Below are 15875 nucleotides of genomic sequence, written 5' to 3'. Positions count from 1 at the left end.
GATAGAGAGAAGAAGAAGTTCTAACTCAATGCTAAGGCTATGCACATTATCTTTTGTGCACTAGGCCTGGATGAATATGGAAGTGTCTCCTCTTGTTCCAATGCCAAGAAGATATGGGATAAGCTCCAAGTCACTCATAAAAGAACCGATGAAGTGAGGAAAACCAAGATAAGTCTTCTCAACCATAACTACGAGAATTTTAAGATGAAACCCGATGAAGACATCGAAGCTATGAAGAATAGATTTTCTATGATTGTCAATGGTCTCAAAAAGATTTGGAGAAGTAATCTCCAATGAAAAGCTTATGAGGAAGATGATTTATTCTCTTCTAAAGTCTTGGCAATCGAAGAATATGGCGATTATCAAAGCTAGAGACTTAAATTCTCTCACTCTTGATGAGTTGATTGGTTCTCTTCTTACTCATGAGTTGATGGTGAAGGAAGAGGAAGAAGATGAAGAGAAGAAAACAAGAAGAAGAATAAGGTATGCATTGCCTTCAAGTCCACCAATGAGAGCTATCAAGATTCAAGTGAAGAGGTGGATGAAGACGATGATGATGATGAAGAGAAGATGGCCAGGCTCTTCAAAAAGTTCAAGAGATTCATGTCTTCCAATGAAGTGAAGCATGAATCAACCAAGAAGAAGGGTCCCCTGGTGTGCTTCAATTGTCAAAGAACATGGTATGTCAAGTATGAATGCCCTCTCCTAAAGAAGAAGGGATCATCAAAGAAAAAGGCATTTTTGGCATCTTGGAGTGATGAAGATGACTCCAATGATGAAGATGAAGTAGCCAACCTATGCCTCATGGCCATCGAAGGAGATTCTGAGGTATCTTCTAACTCTAATGATTTAAATTCACATTCTTTTGATGAGTTACAAGATGCTTATAATGAGTTGTATTTGGAATTTGAGACTATGAATTCCAAATATAAGGAATTGATTTGCAAATTTTTAGTTGAAAATGATTTGATTCTAAAAGCCAGAGTTGATTTTGAAAATCAAAATGAAAATTTGAAAAATGATTTAGAGCTTTCAAAAGTCAAAATCAATTATTTAGAAAAAGAAAATTTTGATTTGAAAGTTAAGTTTAAGAGCTTAACAAAAAAAAGAATTAATTTCTCAAAACAACTCATTATGTTTAAAAATGGCAAAATGCTCACATTGTCATTTTTATGGTCATGTGGAAAATACTTGTCCATAAAAAAAAGAAAATCTTTTTAAAATAAGACAAGTATGGGTTCCCAAGGGAACAAGGGCATTGAAACTAACGTCCAAGGATCCAAAGCAATTTGGATACCAAAATTCAAATAAATGTCTCTTGTGGGTGTGTGGGAGCAATGGTGATGAAAATGAAGAAATTGAGATGCTCTAGCCACACTTGAAAAGGAATTTGCAACCTCTCAGCTTAATGCTTTTGATTTTGATTATTTGGTTGCTCATTTAGTTTTAAGCATGCATGAGTTTTGATCTTAAATGGCTATGTTTTGTTTTTCATCTCATGTATGTTGAAAAAGTTTTATGATGAACATTTTAAATGTTTTAATAATTTTTTTCGTAATTTTTAAGTTCATCATAATGAATTTCGGTCAAAATTGATTTTTAATGCAAATGATATCTCTCTAACAATTGATATCAACTTTTCAAATGCTTTGTTTTTACAAATTTTAAATTTTTGACCTAAATTTAAATGTTTATGCATGTGTTTTAAATGTTAAAGATATCTCTCTAACAATTGATATCAAATTCTTCAAATGCATAACATTTTTTAAAGTTTTATGCATATGTACTTAATTTCAATTATTGGTATTGCATAAAGTATTTTAGACTTGGATATATTGAATTTCATGTGCTACTAACATATTTGTTAATCTTTGTTGAAATTCAATTTTGTTTAAGTTTCAAGATTTTAAAGCTAATTTTTTTAATGTACTTTTTGAGGGGCTTGATTTTTTCAAATGCTTTTAATATCAAATTACCACTTACTCTCCAAAGTTAATTTTGAACTTTAAAGTTGAATTCTTTTTGATCTAACAAATAGGGGGAGAAATATGGTTTGAAAAATTCAATTTCTTAATGATAAAGGGGAGTAGAACTTTTCCACATATTTTCAAACAATTGGCATCTTTTTCATTAAACATTTTATTAAGGGGGAGTTTTGCCAAAACCAATTTTTTAATGTTTTGTTATATCAAAAATAGGGAGATTGTTGAACTATATTTTGATATAACAATTTAAGGCAAAATGTTTTTGGACTTGAATTGAATTTGTTCAAAGTTTTTCAAAGTTTTTAAAAAATAATTCAAAGTCCTTAAAGCATGGAATTGAGCACAAAACATTTTCTGGACAAGTAATACCGATATTATTCTTATAGTATCGATACCTCATGAACAGTGTCGATACTGTTCATATGGTATCGATACCAAATGTAAGGGAAGTATCGATACTCATTAGGTAGTATCGATACTACCAGCTTTGCTCAAATTCCAGAATGCAAAAATGGTATCAATACCCAAAATAGTACTGATACTACTCTATATAATAGTATCGATACCATCAGGCCCCAACGGCTAGTAACGGCTAGTTGATTTAAATATAACAATGGTAGTACCTATGCTCCCTTTAGGAGTATTGATACTCTGTTCTGAGTAACTTTATTTTGCACTAAAATTGATCCCCAACGGCTCCAAACCACCTCCAACGGCTAGAAACAGCCACAACTACATTCCAACACATAAATACAAGTTGAGAACACTTGAAAAAGGGTAAGAACGCCTATCCAAGCATTCAAAGACAAGAGAAGAGATTTTCACTCTTTATTCCAATTCTCTTGTAAATATTTTGTTCTTGTGAGCTAAATTCTTGTAAACATCTTCCTTTTTAGAGATTTTATTTGTTTACATTCTTTTTCCTTGTAAAGGGTTTTTGGTTCTATCTTAGCCAATTAAAAAAATAGGGACTTGTAAAGGTTATCTCTTTGTCCTTGAAAAAGAAAGAACAAATTAGTGAATTTGTTAGAAAATCCTTAGTGAGGAGCTAAGGTAGTGGATGTAGACTTGGTTGATAAGTTGAACCACTTTAAATCCTTGTGCCAAATTGTCTTATCTTTTTGTTCTCCTTACTCCCTAAATTCAATTTTATCAATTTAACCCATTTACACTTTTTTTGTCAATTGAGCCTCTTTATAATCCCAAAATTAATAATAATAATAATAGCAGGATGAAAAAACGAGTGTCGACATGACCATTATCTAAAACCTAATCCCTAGCAATATCATTTACAAAGGAGAAATCATAGAGATTCAAACCAACCAAGTTAACTTGAACTGACGAAATCTTCCCCCACATTAGATCAATAACCTTTTGCATCGCACTAAAGTCAGAGCGGATCCAATAAACTTCCCAACCAAAGCATAACTCCATTCAAAAATCCCTTCATCAAAGACATCAGTCGAAGGGATAATAGTAACAGAACCCTCTTTCACCAACAGAGAAAAAAACTTCAGATTTTGATCATCTGCATCAACAAAAAGTTTCCTCCAATCAGCCACCGTACCAATCAAATCACCAGACATAGCCAACCAAAAGAACAGACAGAGAACCAAACGATTGGAAAGCAAATCAGAAACTAGATGGAGCACAAAACTTCAATCCCCATTAGACCAGCTAACGTGCACCCACATAAAAGCCTTAACGTGCGCCATCATATTAGTATTATATTATTATATAAGAAGTATTAATTGATTTTTTTAAATTATTTTTTAAAATATATTTATGTAAAAAACTTTAAAAGTTTATTAAATAAATATAAAAATTCATCAAAAAATAAATGTAAAAACTTAAACAATCCATTTTTCAAAATAAATAAAATGTTTAACAAACAAGGTTGGTTCAAGTGGTAAGCAACTTGATGTCATTTAAACAAGTCTCGAGTTCTAATCTTTATGTATGAAGAAAATCTCCGCTGAGAGACTCATCCACCAAATCCATATGTGCGACATGGGTCGTTTCGTTCTCCCTTGACATCTTGGGTTCAAACAATTGCGTCTGTAATATATGTGTGCATTGTTAAAAATATAAATAAGATTATAAACAAAATACTATATTATAATCATCCCAAACTATTATATATATATAAACAACATTCTACATTCTCATATTTGTACTATTTTTTGTAACATTATATAATGGATATTTTTTTTTCATAGGATCCACAAAGGATATGATGAGAAATGAGGGATTATCATCCGTCATTGTTTGTTTAATAGTATTTTTATGGCTTTTCACACATGATACATGACATGTTACACCTTTGGTTGGTAACATTGATTTTCTCGATGGTCCAAGGATCTTGGTCCATAAACAACAACAATAAGGACTAAATTACAATTTAATCTCAATTTATTTAATTGAATCATTATTATTTTCAGTGGATTGCATGAGGATCACAAGCTTCTTTTTCTTTTGTTATGAATTTCTTTTAGGATATAAAATTCATCTTTTAACCATTCTCTTCTTTTTCTTATGCTTTGATTATCATTATATTAGTGCACGTGATTAAAAGATAACAATATATACATAGAGCATATAATAAAATATATATTAAAATTTTACGTGAAAATTTGCATAACTTGCATAATTTCATAATTTTTAGTATACGGATAATTACTTAATTATAAAAAGAAACTTGCATAACAAGAAATCTACTCGAGCTATGTTTCTTACTTTCAATCTACGAAAAATAAAATAGACTTCTAATTCCAATCAAAATAGATTTTCTACTTTCTCAATTTACTCTTAATTGTACATCTTCATTAAAATTTCATATTTATTAAATTTGATATACAAATTTTAATATTTACATTATATCATGTTATTTAATAACGTTACTCCAAATAATACATTTATTACGCAAATATAAAGTAATAAATCTAAAAGGGAAAGATTCACACAAAATGCAATTAGGTTGGTATGATTTGAGCTTAAACAAACGTGGCAACTTTTGAACCAATATTTCACTATATAATTATTTTGACCTAAGATTTGGAAATAATGATGTTGTGGACCAGCATAATGGGACAAAAGTGTTTGATTAATGTAATTTGATGTATTTCTTATTTTAAATAAAATTAGTGATTTTATATATAAAAAATAGAGTTGTTGACAATATTATTTTGTCAAAGAGATCATCTAGATATAAGTATTTGTGATCATTAAAAATAGATTATCAATTAAACAATTAGTTTATGAGGGAGATTTAGGATAATGATCCAAAAATATAAATGGCTCGAATAAAGATCAAGCGAATTTATTTGCTTGAATAATGTGATTGCTACAGTCAAGGAGATGTCGCATTGTGATCAATGGGTTTGATATTTTTTTCCTGTGTCGCATTGCAGTCAATGCGATCCCCCATTTGACGCAAAGCTCCCAATGCGTCCATCCCTATTCCCAAAACCTGCAAAGCTTCAGATTAAAAAGTTAAACACATGGCCACGTGAACCTGCAAAGTAAAGACAGAAAGAAGTAAATAAGCTGCAAACTTACCACGTGAACCCTCTGCAAAGTGAAAAAAATGCATGCATCGATTCAGTTTTTTTCATTCATAATGTCAGGATTCGAACCTCTGATAATGTCAGGATTCGAACCTCTGACATTACTCAAAGGATATAGTGTTTTATTTTACTAAATCAATTAGTTGTTGGAACCATATTTAATTATTTAATGATTAGTTTGTACACTGATAGTTTTAACGGAAATACTTTGTAACTTAATCAATATAAAAACTTAACACAAACATTCATGGTTTAGGCTAGGACTGAATTTAAATTTTGAAAAGTATAGAAAAAAAAATCAAATTAGTAGGGATGAAGCTATGTATAACGTGGGAGGGGCCATGCCTCCCTAAAAGCAGTTGAGTTTAATTGTTTTATAGGTCCCTCTTAGTTTTGAAGGTAGACATTAAGTTTTACCCCTCATGTTTTTTGGATTTAATTGCTTTATAGGTCCTCTTAGTTTTGATGGTTCGATTGATATTATTATTGTTACAATATACCAAAGGATGTAAGATTGGATAAATTTAATATCCTCTAATCACTGGTAAGGAGGGATGAATCTTTCTAGTCTAAGTATTGTATAAAAATTTATTTATAAATTTGTTACAATATAATTCAAAAAAATTTGTTGAACTCTCGGTTCTTAAGATTTTACCTTTATTAATCCGGATTGATCTAAGTCGTTAGTCGTATACCTAGTTTTGATGGGTGAGTCTTCCAATATATATTTTCTACATACACAAAATTCAAATTCGAAACTCGCTTAAACGATATTAAATTACTTACTACTTGAATAAACTTCTGTTGTATAATTTAATATTTTTTATTTGATAATTTTTAATGTTTGATATTTATATGTATTTTGATATTTAAATGGTATTTTTAGCGAAAGGAGAAGAACAATGTGATGGGTTGTTTGTCGTGATGTTTTGGGAACACGAGGTTTATGCTTTATCGTTTTTATGATTTTTTGTAGAGTAAGAGATCATTCAACGTTTAATGTTGAACAGTTCAACATTTAATGCGTTTGTTTCATAATTTTAAATGATTCAGTATTGATTGATTCAGTAAAATAGTATTGAATGATTCAATACAAAAGTATATTCTGAATAATTTAGAGTCATTATCAAACAGTATATCACATCTATAATTCATTCATATAAAACATCTAAATCATTCAACATTTAAATCATTTAACGTTTAAATCATTCGACATTTGATCATTATAAAATAAACAAATATCTCCTAAGTGGACCACCGGTGGTGGTGGATGGATTTGATCCTTCCTGTCCGTACTCCGTGCTGCATGCATTCCCAGGTGGACCCCATTAGCCTGGTGAGGTCTGACGTATGATGGTGATGGGTGGTGGACATGTAGGTCCCCCTCCATCTCCCCTCCCACGACGGACCCCACAGTGCATAGTTGCATCCAACCGAGAAAACCGGGCCCCACAGACACCACGTAGAAACAACCAGTAACTAAAGCTAAGCTAAGCTTACGTTTTTCCTTCTTTTGCAGATAAACAAGTATGAAAGCTTTCTCTGCGTGCAAGCCAATCATAATCGTATAGGGTTAGTATCTATTTTTCCTAATAATAATATTAATTTAGAATTTTTTAATTAATTAATTATATGTATTCATTGAGTAATTGTATGAATCTAAAATTCCTAAAAATAATCACATTTATTTTACTATCAGACCACCCAATGTATTAGGTTAGTATCTGTCAAAATCTATTTAAAATTTTTAGTTTGTATACCTCTATAAGGTAGTTATATAAGTTTAAATATACCTCAACTATTACTTTTGTTTTATTTTGATAGTTAAATTATCATATTTTTTAAAATTATATCTAATATTACGTTTTAATTTCATTTTGATCAATCGTGGTTATAAACCTATACAGAAACTGCTGGAGCAGTTGCTTGAATATGATGAAATTTTGGGGATAAGAATAATGAGAATCTTTGAATGTTCGACCAACCTAAAAACTAGGCAGAAGATGCTCGAACAGCTGGATTCTGTTCTTATCCAACTCTAATATAGCTGATGATTATTGATTCATGGTTCAAATAATGCAACTCACATGGAGTGAAATGGCTGAACTGTGCTCTTTACATTGAATCTAAAAAAAGATAATGTTCAACATGAACCGATCGAGGACAACTTATAACGATGAACAAATTATAATCCTCCTACGCTACTCTGAGCCATACATGCGAAGCAGAGTACTAAACAAGAAAGAGATCTCACTTCAGAAAAGCACTACAATTGTTCAACCTCAATGGACAAGAACAGAAAACGAGATCGACAAACAAGAAACCGAGCGACCAAATTTCTTAAAACATTATATAAGGATGTTAAGTACCTTAGCCACCAATGTGTATCATCGGTCTATTGGCTGTCTTTGCAATGTCAAACATCCCAGCATGTGCAGCTTTCTTCCTCTTAACCTGATCCAAAGAAGAAAATAAGTATATGCATGCGGTACAAGAGAAGGCAAGAAGACTTGACCGATTTCTCCCCAAACTGTCAGCATGAATTGATGCTATCATGATTAATCAACTAGCCATATAACTCGTTAATCATCCCGGTCCCAAGAAAACAGAGAAAGAGTGAGCATGATAACCAAAAATCCGGGGGGAAAAACACGAAAACGGGTAAAAAAGCAGTGTTTGTCATTGCATGGTAACAAGGTTTGAAACACAATTTCATCGAGTAACAGCCTAATAAAGTGTTCTTTAGCAGCTACCATACCGCTGCTCCAATTATTTCTCTAAGTACGTCGTCACCAGCCCCGGATCGAAGAGGATCTCTTAAGCTAACCTGAGAGAAATCAACACTAGTAAGGAAGATATCAAAAGAAATATCAAACGCAGAACATATTGATATTTAACTACGAAGGTCTAAAACATGTTTAAAGGCCATAGGCTCACCTCTGAAGGACCAAAGAGACATACTTTTAAGTTGCCATCAGCTAAAAGTCTCAATCTATTACAACCGGCGCAAAAATGCTCAGTCATCGATGTCACGAAAGATACAGTACCGGCATGGCCGTCGATCTGGAAATTCTTTGCAGTCTCCGTTGGATGATCATGCAACCTCTTTAGGGCAGGAATTTTTTCGTCTGTCAGATAACAGAGAACAAGAAATTAGTTAGTTGTGAAGTTTAGAAACAAGCACAAACAAATGTGTAAGGCAAGATCAACCATAAGAGTTGTACCTTACCACAGTATCCAACATCTCTGCATACGGCACGAGTTCTTGACATTCCATACATTTCCATCGAAAGGCATGAACTCGATGAATCGAACATTAATAGGTTTCTCACGAGTGAGGTCGACAAAATCGCACATCTCGTCATCGTTAAATCCACGCATGACAACACAATTGACCTGAAAACAAGCAGAAACAGACCCACACTCTCAAAACTCAATCAAATAAAACCAAGAGAGGGCATGATCTAAGAGTAAAAACATACTTTCACAGGGTTGTAACCAAGATCAATGGCAGCATTAATGGATTCGATAACCTTGTGATGTCCCTTACGCCTAGTCATAAACTCGAATTTTGAAGGAACAAGCGTGTCCAAGCTGATATTCAGATTGGTAACCCCACATTGTTTCAACAATGGAAGCTTCCTAGCAAGAGTAATTCCATTAGTAGTGATTGCCAAATTCTTAAGCCCTTTTATGTTCGACAAATCCAAGCAAATATCCTGAATATCCTTCCGGACGGTCGGTTCACCGCCGGTGAGCCGAATCTTCTCGACACCGGAAGTGACAAAGAGATCACTCAAACGAATGATCTCACGGTGGGTGAGTAATTGCGGCGACGGCGTTAGCTCCACCCCTTCCGCCGGCATACAGTACTGACATCGGAGGTTGCAACGCTCCGTCAAGGAGATTCTCAAGTAACTGTGCTTCCTTCCAAAGCTATCAATCAACATATCGGAAACTTGATTCCCTTTATCCTTATCATTGACTTCTTCCCCATTAATCAGATCCTCCGCCGTCTTTGAACCAAAGTTCCTATACCTCTTATCCACCTGAATAAATTTAAATCCAGTTTCAGATTGTAATTCAGTAAGACAAAGGAAAAACCCAGTTTTGCAATAGTAACATCTGATTTAGACATCCATTTGTCAAAATCAAACAACGATAGAAATGGGTTTTTACCCACAAAAAAAATAAATAGAGAAAGAACCAAAAACACGTTTTTTCAAAAGAAAAGAACTGAAAGAACATTGAAGAAGAAGAAGAAGATACCCAGAAGAAATTGAAGCTACGAAAGGCTGAAGGCAGAGACCAGTTGGTAATTCTAGAGGCGTAGCGTTTCATGATAGTAAGGGGCCGTGCTGCAAGCAATCACACAGTTGAGTAATTCAAAGGAATAATAAAGTCAGAGGTCAAATTCAGCAGGTCAGGTTGGCCAGCCACCAATGCTGTGTGTAAAGTATGGAACTTTATTTTTCTGGGATTCATACACTGGGAATTATGACAAACACTTCATCATCTATCTATTGAATATTGATAAGAATGACGTTTGTTCAAAGCAAAGGCGGACCAGGACAAAAATTTAAATTCAGAGTTGCACAAAAATTCAAGCATATTTTAATTTCTACAAAACTAAAATTAGGTGTTTGATTCATGGGTTTGAGATTTGTTTTTTTGGACTTAATCTCTTTTTTTAATTTTAAATAAGATATTATTTATTTTTTATAATTAAGAGCAACAGTTACACACAATATTAAAGGTAATATTTGTATTATTTAAAAAAATTAGAAATAATTAACATTAAGTAGACAATTTTGAGGGGTTACTTGGAATACACAGGGCAACTATAAGGTCCGCCCTGGTTCAAAGAGCTCTATCACTCGACAAGCTGTACGAAAATAATTACGTATGACAGTTTTAATATACAGTTAAAAAGTGTTATTCGTTTTGTTATTATTTAAATAATAAAATTAGTAAAAAAATTATAGAAAATATTATTATTTCTACTGATTTTATTATTTTTGTATTGGTTTTGTTTTTGTTAGACATTTTACTAAAAATATTAAAAAATATTAATGTTTTAAGTAAAAATAATAATATTTAAATAATTTATTATTTATTTTATTATTTAAATAATAACAAAATCGATAATTTTTTAATTTTATATTAAAATTGCGACACTGTAGAACTTCCTCAAGTTATCGCGTATAACTTCCCCAAGGGTCAGATTAGAGTTAGAATGATGAAAGATGTTTTGGCTTGCCTGTTCTTTTTAGGGTAAAAACAACAGGCCATGTGTCAAATAAGGAGTATCTGACAAAGTTATTTTAATGGAAGTTTACTATTCAGTCCTAAAAGAGTTAATTGCAATATATGTCCCCAAATTATGATCCCTATTTTAAACTGGTGCTTAAACTTTGAGTATTAACTTTGAGTATTTCAATTTCATCCTCAAACTATGACTTTCATTTTAAATTAGTCCTAAAACTTTCAAACATTCAAATTTCATCCCCAAAATCATCCAAATATGTAAGTAGTTTCAAGCATAGTCTAACCTAATTTTTTTTTCAAACATATAATAATATAACTTGGCCTAATGATTTTATTAACAAAGGATGTGATTAATATATATGTAAAGTTTGGGATGAAATTGAAATGTTCAAAGTTGGGGACTGATTTAGAATGAATGTCATATTTTGAGGATGAAAATGAAATATTCAAAAGTTTGAAGACTAATTTATAATTATAGTCGTAGTTTAGTAATGACATTAAAATATTTAAAAGTTTAAGAACTAATTTAAAATAAGAGTCATAATTTAAAGATGAAAGAAAATAAAATAAAACATTAAATTATTATTTGATAAATATTTTTTATAATATTTAAAAATAAAAATATATAATTTGATGTTTATTTTTAAATTAAACCTCAATAATATAATGATGTTAACTTTTATATATTAAAGTTTTCAAATATTTTTATTTATTTATCTTTTATACAAATAAAAGTAGTTAGTTTTATTAATATATATATATATATATATATATATATATATAAAATTACAATCATAAACATAAACTAAACACATAATTGAGATATGTTTTTGTAATTATTAACACAATAAATTAACCAATTGAGATCATATAAGAAAAAATTATAAGCACATCCAAAAAGTTTGAACAAATGATATATATGAACAGTGACTATATCAGCAAACAAATCACAACGAGAGATTAAACTATTGAAAAATAACTGACAATCGCGAATCAAAAGCGAACGTCGTGAGAAAACTATCTCCAAACAGAACCATGTCTCCAAATCCAATCCGATGATCCAAAAGAAGAAAGATCAGCATGATAATAAATAAGTGTCTTATTGATCAGTCGAGTTTATGTCAAATTAAATCCTAAAAAAATTAAGCAAAAAAATATCAAACGACCAATAAATAAAACTGAAAACGTGGGCAAAATTATTAAAATAATACATATTTTAACATTTATTTATTGAAATAGCACTCAAATAACATTAATTCTAAAAATGGCACATATTTATGCCACATATGATCAAGACGCTTCCACCAATGCACACATTCGTCTTATCTGACAATATTGGGGCAAAGGAGCTGTCACAAAGATATGGGAAGTTCTGTTGTGCGGCGCCTAAAAACGGCGTGACCGGTTAAAATTTAGACCGGTTATATTATATCATTTAACTGGAAATATTATCAAGCACAATAATATATTAGGTAGCACTTATATAATGTAATAGGTAGCGCTTATATAATAAAATAGGCATTTAACCGGAAATATTATCAAGCACAATAATATATTAGGTAGCACTTATATAATGTAATAGGTAGCGTTTATATAATAAAATAGGCATTTAACCGGAAATATTATCAAGTACAATAACAAATTAGGTAGCGCTTATATTGACCTATTTTCTCATAAAAGCGGTAAATTTAAACCAGTTACATTATAAATTAACCTATTACATTATGTATATCGGTTTCGATGTTTTCGGGATCGATACAATTTTAAATGTATCGACACTTTATGCGTGCAACTCGTTTGTGCTTTATTTTAGAAAAAAATATCGACTCATATTTAAAGAGTGTCGATACATAATGTAGACCTATTTGCTAATTAACCGGTATATTTTAACCGATTACATTGTAAAATTACATGTTACATAATAATTATCGATTTCAATGTTTCGAGGATCGATACATTTTACAAATGTATCGACACTTTATGCGTACACCTCGTTTGCCATTCATTTTGGAAAAATATATCGACACAAATTAAAAAAGTGTCGATACTTTATGTTGACCTATTCTCTCATGAACCCGGTATATTTCTACCGGTTACATTGGAAATTTACCTATTACATTATAATTATCGGTCTCTTTGATTTTGGGATCGATACTTGTTATAAATGTATCGACACAAAATCTAATAGTGTCGATACTTTATGTTAACTTGTTTTATAATTAAACGGTATATGTATACTGGTAAGTAAGGCTGATATCGATGAGGCAACAGCATTGAAAGAGGTCGGTGTTGGCACGTCACAAGTAATGAACTATTTAACGCAACAGGCAGGGGGCTATCATAATGTTGGATTTACACATAAAGACCTCTACAATGCACTTCAAAGAGGCAAAGCAAAGCAAATCGTCGATGGGGATGAAATGCGCTTATTGCTTACTTTGATTATAAGAAACATGATGATCCCGGGTTTTTTGTGACATACTCGGTAGACAAATCAGGGGCGTTGCATAATCTTATTTAGTCGGATTCTACATCGAGATCATATTACATATGCTTTGGTGATGTAATTGCGTTCGACACAACGTATAAAGATAATTTGTATGGTCGACTAATTATGCCTATTGTCGGTGTCAATCATCACCATAACACAATTGTGTTTGCTACTGCCATAATCGCTGACGAGACGTCCCAATCTTTCGAGTGGGTGCTACAGAATTTTTTAGAAGCCATGATGAACAAATCGCCTATTTCAGTTGTCACCGATGGGGATAGAGTAATGCAGAGGGCTATCAAATCTGTTATCTCTAATGCTAAGCACATATTATGTTCTTGGTATATTTCTCGCAATGCACAAGCTAACATTGGTGACCCAAAATTTACAGCAGCATTCTCAAAATGCATGGTTTCCTGGTAGACAACCGACGAATTTGATATTCAATGGCGTTCAGTTGTTTCAGAGTTCAACGTCGAAAAGCATCCATGGGTGATTGAGAAGGGAAATACTCGACACTTATGGGCACAATCATATTTAACCGGTCATTTCTTTGCTAATATTCGATGCGAGTCTATGAATGTTTCACTCGCAATTGCACTGAAACACAATAAGACATATTTAGATGTTGTTCGTGCAATTGAAGATGGAATTAGTAGAATGCGTCTGAACGAGTTGAAAGCGGATTACTTAAGTTCCCAGACGAAGCCCTTCCTGATCACAAAACTGGTTGAATTTGAAAGTCATGCTTATGAGATTTATACGCGCGAATCTTTTCGTGCGTTCCAAGAAGAACTTCAACGGGAGACATTGTACCGGATTCAGGAAGAGATTCAGTCCTTATCAGATGAATGTCAATATTTTTATTTGAAAAAGTACAAAGAAAAAATAAGACATTTGAAATTAGTTTTGATTCTCATACGGAAACCTTAAATTGCTCATGCAAAAAATTCGAGACAGTTGGACTTCCATGTCGCCATCAACTTCACGTTTTGAAGCACTTGGATTACACATATTTGCCCGGGTCTTTGATTCAAATTAGGTGGACTAAGGATGCGAAAGCTTCTGCACCCAGTTTTGTTGATTTGAATGTGCCTCCAGAAATGATGCAAATGGCAAGGTTTGCTTCTCTACGTGCAACAGCAAGTATGTTATGCTATGCTGCATCAAAGAGAGACGCGTCTTTCAAAACCGCAAGAGATGAGATGAAAAGATTAACAGAAGAATTTGAGAACTCGTTTGGTTTAAATGATTCAGTCAATCGAAGCAGTGTATTAAACAACGTTCGCGACCCTCAACGAAAACAACGCAAGTGAAAAGAAGTAACAAAGAACAAGGTTGAGAAGAAAATTAAGCGATGTGGGTTCTGCAACGGTGAGGGACATAACAAACTAACATGTCCTCAAGTCAAGTTGGGTTTGAATACAAGCACGCAACCTACTTCAACTGATTTTTTTGAAGACGGAATGGACTGGTCATTCAGTCCCGCACATGATGTTAGAGACATTTGGAATAATGCATACAACGATCCAACTATATCCTAAGTATCAACATGACTCCTATTGTGTATAAGAAACATGTACAACAACCTATTGTTGTTGCAAATAAACCACATCATTCAATCATGTTTGAACATTACAACTATATTCGTGTAAAATTAAAAACAATTCTTCAACAACTGAATACAACTATTATATGTAATGTTCAATCATGTACTCCTTACGTTGTAGGGATTCAGTCCCTAAACCCTCAAAGAAAGCTTGTCTTACCAATTCGTAGTTTACCATTTGGACCCTAAAAGGGTATTTTATTGGCTATACAGTCAACATGGATTATGAGCTTCCTTTATAATTTTGCATTCAGTCAGACTGTAGAGATTTGAAATTTGTAATCAATTAAAAGATCTTAAACACTTGAATCCAATTACCATTTCAAGAACAATTACATGAATACATTGATACTTACTGGTCGCTTTCAATTTTCTTCAATGTTGATACGCTGGGGCTCCATTTGAAGGTCATCAACATCGGACTGCCTTTAGGGTTTTTCGATTTGGGTTTTGTATATATAAGAAAAAAACAAGCGTAATTTTAAAAAGTATCAACACAAATTTAAAAAGTGTCGATGCATTATGTAGACCTATTTTCTCATGAAACCGGAAAATTAAACCGGTTACATTGTAAAGTGACCTATTACATTATAATTACGGGTTTCGATGTTTTTAGGATCGACAATTTTTCGTGAACTTGTTTGGAAAATTTATTATGGACATAAAGTGTCGACACAAATGTATAAAGTATCGATACATTATGTATACCTTTTTTTAATAACCGGTATGTTTAGACTGGTTACATTGTTATGTTACCTATTACATTATAATTATGTGTTTCGATGTTTTTGAGATCGACACTTGTTATAAATGTATCAACACTTTTTCATGAACTTGTTTGGAAAATTTATTATGGACATAAAGTGTCGACACAAATGTATAAAGTATCGATACATTATGTATACCTTTCTTTTTTAATAACCGGTATATTTAGACCGGTTACATTGTTATTTTAC

The 15875-nt window shown here is 32.1% G+C and overlaps 1 pseudogene; it reads right to left on the bottom strand.

Moving 5' to 3' along the window:
• Positions 1-578: 578 nt before the first annotated feature.
• Positions 579-10054, bottom strand: LOC120170404 (annotated as a pseudogene).
• Between the last annotated feature and the right edge of the window lie 5821 nt (positions 10055-15875).

This window comes from Hibiscus syriacus, unplaced genomic scaffold (genome assembly GCF_006381635.1).
Source record: "Hibiscus syriacus cultivar Baekdansim isolate YM2019G1 unplaced genomic scaffold, ASM638163v2 tig00111779_pilon, whole genome shotgun sequence".
NCBI classification, from domain to species: domain Eukaryota; kingdom Viridiplantae; phylum Streptophyta; class Magnoliopsida; order Malvales; family Malvaceae; genus Hibiscus; species Hibiscus syriacus.
This window is presented reverse-complemented; position numbering and strand designations above follow the sequence as displayed.